Source organism: Phyllostomus discolor, chromosome 4 (genome assembly GCF_004126475.2).
Source record: "Phyllostomus discolor isolate MPI-MPIP mPhyDis1 chromosome 4, mPhyDis1.pri.v3, whole genome shotgun sequence".
In the NCBI taxonomy this organism is placed as follows: Eukaryota; Metazoa; Chordata; class Mammalia; order Chiroptera; family Phyllostomidae; genus Phyllostomus; species Phyllostomus discolor.
In genome coordinates, this window is record NC_040906.2 from 122,779,870 (window position 1) to 122,786,833 (window position 6,964).

The window sequence follows — 6,964 nt, forward strand, 5'->3', positions numbered from 1 at the left end:
TGTCTTTACCTTATTGTATTCTCCTGTTTCTTTTGTCAAATATTAATTGACATATAGGCATAAGTTTATTTCTGGGGTCTTATTCTGTTCCATTCATCTATGTGTCTGTTTTTATACCAGTACCTCCTGCACCTTATGTCTCATCCTCATTACGGATATAGCCATTCATCTAGATTGCCTAGCTGGAAATTGAGGAGTCTTCCTGTATTCTTCCAACTCCTTCTCACCTTGCCACATGCAATTTGTATCAGTTTTTCCCTGTAAATATGCTTAAATTTTTCTCTTGATTTTATCTCATTACCAGATCTTCCGTTTAGGATTTCACCGTTGTGGCTTGGGCCACCTCAACAGCCTTCTGGCTGTTATGATTATTACTATTTGAAACATGAAAATCAGTTAAAAGCTTTTGCAGTGTTTTACAGCCAAGATGAAAGCTACCTGAACTAGGTTAATGGCTCTGGGGATGAAGGCTGAAGGGAGTGATGGCAGGGTGGCTAGTATGAAGAAAACAGAGGAGGCATGAATTAGAACTAAAAAAAATTAAAAGATTATACTAGCATCCCCCCCCAGAATGAAATACTTAGGCATAAATCTACCAAAATATTAAAGATCTATATAAGGAAAATTACAAAACTCTGTTGAAAGATACCAAAAAAACTAAATAAATTGAGATATATTCTAGGTTTATGCACAGGGAGATTCATATTGTGAAGGTATTGGATAGTTCCAACTATAACTCAGTTTTGACTTATAAGCTCAGTGTAATTCTAATCAAAATCCTAGGAAGTTATGTTGTGGTTATTAACAAAGTGATTCTAAAATTTATATGAAGAGGTAAAGGACTCAGAATAGCCAGTACAATACTGAAGGATAAGAACAAAGTTGGAGGACTGACACTATCTGACTTTAAGATTAGTGAGAGAACAGACACATAGATTAATGGAACAGAATAGAGAGACCAGAAATAAACCCACATTTTTATAGTCAACTGACCTCTGACAAAAGAGCAAAGGCAATACAATGGAGCAAAGACAGATTTTTTAACATGCAATGCTAGAACAACTGGAAATCACTAAAAAAAAAATGAATCTAGACACAGACCTTATACCCTTCACAGAAACTAATGCAAAGTGGACAACAGACCTAAATGTAAAATGCATATAATCATGAATTTGGTGGTGACTTTTTTAGACAGAACATAAAAAGCATGGTCCATGAAAGGCAGACCTGTAAGCTGAAGTTTATTAATCTGCTCTTTGAAAGACAATGTCCAAACAATTGAAGGTAAGGGACTGATGGTAAAAAATATTTTCAAAAAGCACATCTGAATTAAGACTGTTATTTAAAATATACTAACTTCTGAAACTCAAAAATAAGAAAACAAACAAATCAAGTAAAAATGGGCTTTAGAACTTAATAAACACCTCACCAAAGAGGATGAACAAATGGCAAGTAAGCATATGAGAACAAAGAGACAGCACTGCACACCGATTAGGCCACAGTCTGGAACACTGACACCACCAAATGCTGATGAGGATGTGGAGCAACAGGAACTCTCATTCATTTCTTATGGGCATGCAAAACGGTACGGCCACTTTGGAAGACAGTTTGGTTGCTCTTACAAGACTAAACATATTGTTTTCTGTGACATTTTTCTTTATAGTAAATGAACAAACTGTGGTACAAACAGACAATGGAATATTATTGTGTTAAAAAGAAATGAGCTATGAAGCCATAAAAAGGCATGTGGGATAATATGCAGCTTTGGGGGCCAGTAGGCACAGGGCAGTAGCCATAATAATGTCTCCCTAAAATAAACAGGAGCTAATCTCTGGAACATGTGAATGTCACCTTATATGGTTGAAGAAACTTTACAACTGAGGTTTAGTTAAAGATCTTCAGGTGGGGAGATGATTTGGATTATTATGGTGGACTCTAAATGTAATCAAGAGTGTTTTTATGAAAGAGAGGCTGGGGAAGATTTGACAAAAAGGATGAGGTGGCATGATCACTGGAAAAAGGGGTTGGAATGATTTGCTTTGAGGGTGGAGAAAGGGAACCCCAAACTAAGGAATATAGGCAGTCACAGAAGTTGAAAAAGGCAAGGAAATAGATTCTCCCCTCAGAGCCTCCAGCAGGAACTTTGACTTTAGCCCAGTGAAAGTGACTTTGGACTTTTTAATCTATAGAACTATAAGAGAAGATATTTGTTGTTTTACCACTTTTTGTGGTAACTTCTTACAGCATCAACAGGAAACTAATACAGGCTTGATTTGGTTTTGGGGTTTTGACAGAGAGGTGGGCACAGGGAGAGAGGCAAGACAGAAGGGAATAGTTGAAACAGAATAACTGAAGTGATAGTCCAAGTATTCAGCTTATTAGGGTGAAAGTGGAGACATATAGAGACTAATAGGGAGAAAGTAAAAGGCTCAAGGGATTGGAAAGACTGGGAGATTTCTTTCCAATTTAAGACTGGGAGATTTCTACTTCAGTAGAAGTATTTGGGTGAATTAGCTATAAATTACACAAATTCACCTGAGGTAAAACATCCCAATACAACTGCGACTAATAATATAAAAAGATCATTAAAAATGGGGCTGTAAGTCCATAGAAATATCTTTATTAACTTGTGTGACCAACAAGTATTGGGTTACAGGGTCAATAGTTTTAAAAATAGGAGACTATGCTTTTCTGGGTGCCATAGGCTTTCCCAATAGACAGCGTTGTCAGAAATGATCCTTCTAATCTTCAAACATGGGTTGATAAAGTTGTTAACAAAGTATAAAAAGTATAAGCTCCAGTAAAATTTTGGGAAAATAGTAGCTCAATCTAAATTGGGACAGAAAGAAAATAAACAGCTAATAAATCTGAAAATTTGCTCTTTGATAAAAACAAATAAAATAATGAAACTTTGTGACATGTAAATTTGAGCTCAAAGAAATATCACAGGGCATCCACACTCAAAATGGCATATACACATAAACAGTCAATTATATGAGTAGTAGAAGACCATAGCAAACTAGGGAAATTAAATATATCAAAACCTATTGCCAGATAATATGATACATTCATTTTGTTATTTGTATAATAATACATAAAATAGGAAACAAGTGTTATTTGGAAACTATTCAAAAGGATATAATCCTTTGAGGTATTAATTATCTTACCAGGGAATGTCTATCTACACCAAGGCATACATTTGGCTATAAGGCTGTGTTATTATTGTGCTCATATCAGATTCACAAGAGTAATACAGATACATTGTATTTAGGTGACACTTCCCTTGGTCCTTGTGTTACCTGTGAAAACCTGTCTTCCTTTATTACAATTGGATTACTTAATTTATAAAGTGTCACTTTTATCTGCATCCCTTCTCTTCTCCTCTGGATTATGTTCTTCTGTTGTTGTTAACTTCATACAGGTCAACTATAAACCCAACCAAAGGAAACTTAAACAGCTTCATTGTCAGTTGGATTCTATGCCTTTGTTTTTTAAGCAATAAAACTATATGTTCCTGGCTAAATGTAAATAAATGAGGTTTAGCATTATCTTTCTGGAGATAAACTACAATGGTTGATTTTATCCACATTGAATTATTTAATGGGTTTTTCCCACATGATGGTTTTTTATATGCTAATGAAGCATGTAAAGTGTGACATTAAGTAGCATAAGGATCCAAGCAGCATTAATGTGGTAAGACTACAAAATTCTTTTTTTAAGTTCTGATCCTTGAGCTACATTAAACGTGTCAGTAAACCAACCAAGTTATCTTGGGCAATAACTCATTTCAATCATTCCAGCAACCATGGGAATAATATAATACTGACAAAGTTCATAAAAGTATATTTCATATTAGGGCATGTATCAGGAAATTATAGTTCATGGGTCAAAACTTGACCAGTCATGTGTTTTTGTAAATAAAGTTTTATTGGAACATAACTACATCAATTTGTTTACATATTGTCTGTTCTGGCTTTTTTAGCTCTACAAGAACAGAGCTCAACAGTTGTACTAGTGACTTATCTAATGGTCTGAAAAACCTAAAATATTTATTATCAGACATTTTACTTTATTTTGTTTTTTTTTTAATTATTTTATTGTTGTTCAATTATAGTTGTCTGCATTTACTCCCCACCACTCCCCTCCATCCCAGCCAAACCCACCTTCCTCCCTTGCTTCCACAACCCCCTTTGGTTTTTTCCATGTGTCCTTTATAGTAGTTCCTGAAAACCCTTCCCCCCATTATCCCCTCCCACCTCTCTTCTGGTTACTGTCAGATTGTTCTTAATTTCAATATCTCTGGTTATATTTTGTTTGCTTTTTTTCTATTATTGATTAGGTTCCTGTTAAAGGTGAGATCATATGGTATTTGTCCTTCAGCATCTCGCTTATTTCACATAGCATAATGTTCTCCAGTTCCATCCATGCTGTAGCAAGGGTAGGAGCTCCTTCTTTTTTTCTGCTGTGTAGTATTCCATTGTGTAAGTGTACCATAGTTTTGGGATCCACTCATTTACTGATGGGCACTTAGGTTGCTTCCAGTACTTGGCTATTGTAAATTGTACTGCTATGAACATTGGGGTGCATAGATTCTTTTGGATTGGTGTTTCAGGGCTCTTAGGGTATAATCCCAGTGGTGGAATTCCTGGGTCAAAAGGCAGTTCCATTTTTAGTTTTCTGAGAAAATTCCATACTGTTTTCCACAGTGGCTGTACTTATTATCATACATTTTAATAAAAAGCACTGTATTAGACAGTCAAATGTACATATGAACCTCTGTATTAGATAGTCAAATATACATATATTTATATATTGCCTGATTTTGCCATTTATCTTGAATGTTTTGATATACTTTTTATTTCAAATTTTGTTTTGTTTTCCTAAGCAATTTAAGGGTTCTAGGAATTCTAGTTTTAAGTCCCCAAACTTCATTTATGCTTTCTTGTCTGTATTGTGACCTGTTTTCAAAAACATGATGCCTACTGCCATAGTATGTTTATTTCATTTTAGAAAGTACATGAATATCTAATTGCCTCTTATATTTGTGTTGCAATGAAATTTTATCTTATGTGTAGTTTTCAGTCTAAGCTTAAATCCTTTGAGTTTGAAATCTGTTCATACCAGAGCCCATTCTGTGGAGTTTTACCAAAAGTGAGTGGAGACCTTTCTAATGCCACTTTTATGGACAGTCTGACTTTGGGACACCTCACTTAATTACAACCTAAGCTAACTTACCATATTTGCAAAATTGGACTCATAACTGCTTATCTTCAGGGAAATGACTCCCTTTGGGCTTCAGAGTATGCTCTTTGCTGCTTTACCATGCTTTGTGTTTAATTGGAAGCTCTTTCTCAATTGCCTAACATATTATTGAGGGTCTGTTTGTTGCCTTAAGAATTACGTATTTTATAAAATGAAAGCCCTATTCATGAAAGTAAAAGGGAAGTTTTCTCCTAAAAGGAAGCCACCATCTAGTGAATATGCTGCTTTTTGAACTCCTGGAAAATGTGTAATTTTTTCTTTGGAGTCATGAGGAGACAATGACATTGAATATGAATTAAAAACAGGCATGGTTCTTACAAGTATTCAGTGAGCTTTCTCTCCCAGACCACCATGCTATTTGGTAAGGTATCTCTTGCTGGTGGTTTGAATTCTAGGCCATTAGGATTTTTGTAAGAAGATCAGTTTGTGTTGAAATATTCTTTTCTTTTCCCCCAGAAAAGAGCTAATGGAAATTTAATCCTATAAAATAATAATAATAATAATAATAATAATAATAATAATAAAAAATAATACATTTAAATAGGCAAGTGTTTCCATTTCATTAGGATTAGAGGAGATTTAGTAACACTGCCCACAGACAGAAGACAAATTCAAAGTGGATGTGAAGCTGCTTGTAGAGATGATACACTTAAATGTCCTTATCTTCTAGATCTTTACCCACTTTTTTGTTAGTTTGGTCTGTCAATTAATGAGAAGTATTTAAAAGTCTTTCACTATGATTTTGGATTTTCTTATTTCAACTTGTAGTGCTAATAATTTTACTTTAAATATTTTGTGGTTATAATATTATATGTAACCAAGTAAAAAATTTATATACACTCTTAGTTATTTGAATATCTGATTATTATGTTGTGACTCATCTGATTCCCTCCAATAAAACAAAGTATATTGTGCTCAATACTGATGTAGCTATAATAGCTTTCTTTTGGGTATTGATTACATGGTTTACCTTTCACACTTTCTGCATATATATATATTAGATGTATGAAAATATGTGTATATATGTTTAGTATATATCATATATGGTAAATGACTGTTAGGATTTTTGTCTTTAATTAGAGCATTTAGTCTACATTATTTAACATTATTACTAGTGCATTTAATATATTTGAATATATATCTACAATTTATCTGTGTTACCTCTCTTGCATGTTCTATATTTTTCTTTCCTTCCTTACTATCTTTGTGTTAATTCCACTTTTTTTTCCTAGTGCACCCTTCCCAGAAGTACTGCTATATTGGATCAAAGTGTGGAGTGGACTGAGCAAGCTCCTATTCCACATCCCAGCTCTAAAAATCCGTTTAATATAATGTCCTCAGATAGAGGATGTATCAGATATTAAACTGATAAGAACAGATACTACACTTGCTCTTAGCTAAAACGCTGAGAAGTGATTCAATTTTTTCCTACTGCTTTATAGGTTATATTTTTACTGTGCTTATTCTGGAAGTTACAACATGCATTTTTAACTTGTCAAAGTCAAAAGTTAATCATTTCCTTCACCTTCTATCCTGACAATACAAGGTCCTTAGAACATTTAAATTCATTTATGCCTCTCCTGAGTTAGGTTATTATTGTTATGTAGTTTACTTCTGCATTTGCATTTCAAAACTCCAAGACATAATTATTTTATTTAGTAAGTATTAATGTAGAATTGCCCCCACATGTTCCTTTATGTTT

The 6,964-nt window shown here is 33.9% G+C and overlaps 1 non-coding gene across 1 annotated transcript; it reads right to left on the reverse strand.

The window, feature by feature from the left end:
- Positions 1-6,488: 6,488 nt before the first annotated feature.
- LOC114495921 lies at positions 6,489-6,679 on the reverse strand. The gene has a single exon (XR_003684576.1). It is a non-coding gene; the product is annotated as a U2 spliceosomal RNA (small nuclear RNA).
- Between the last annotated feature and the right edge of the window lie 285 nt (positions 6,680-6,964).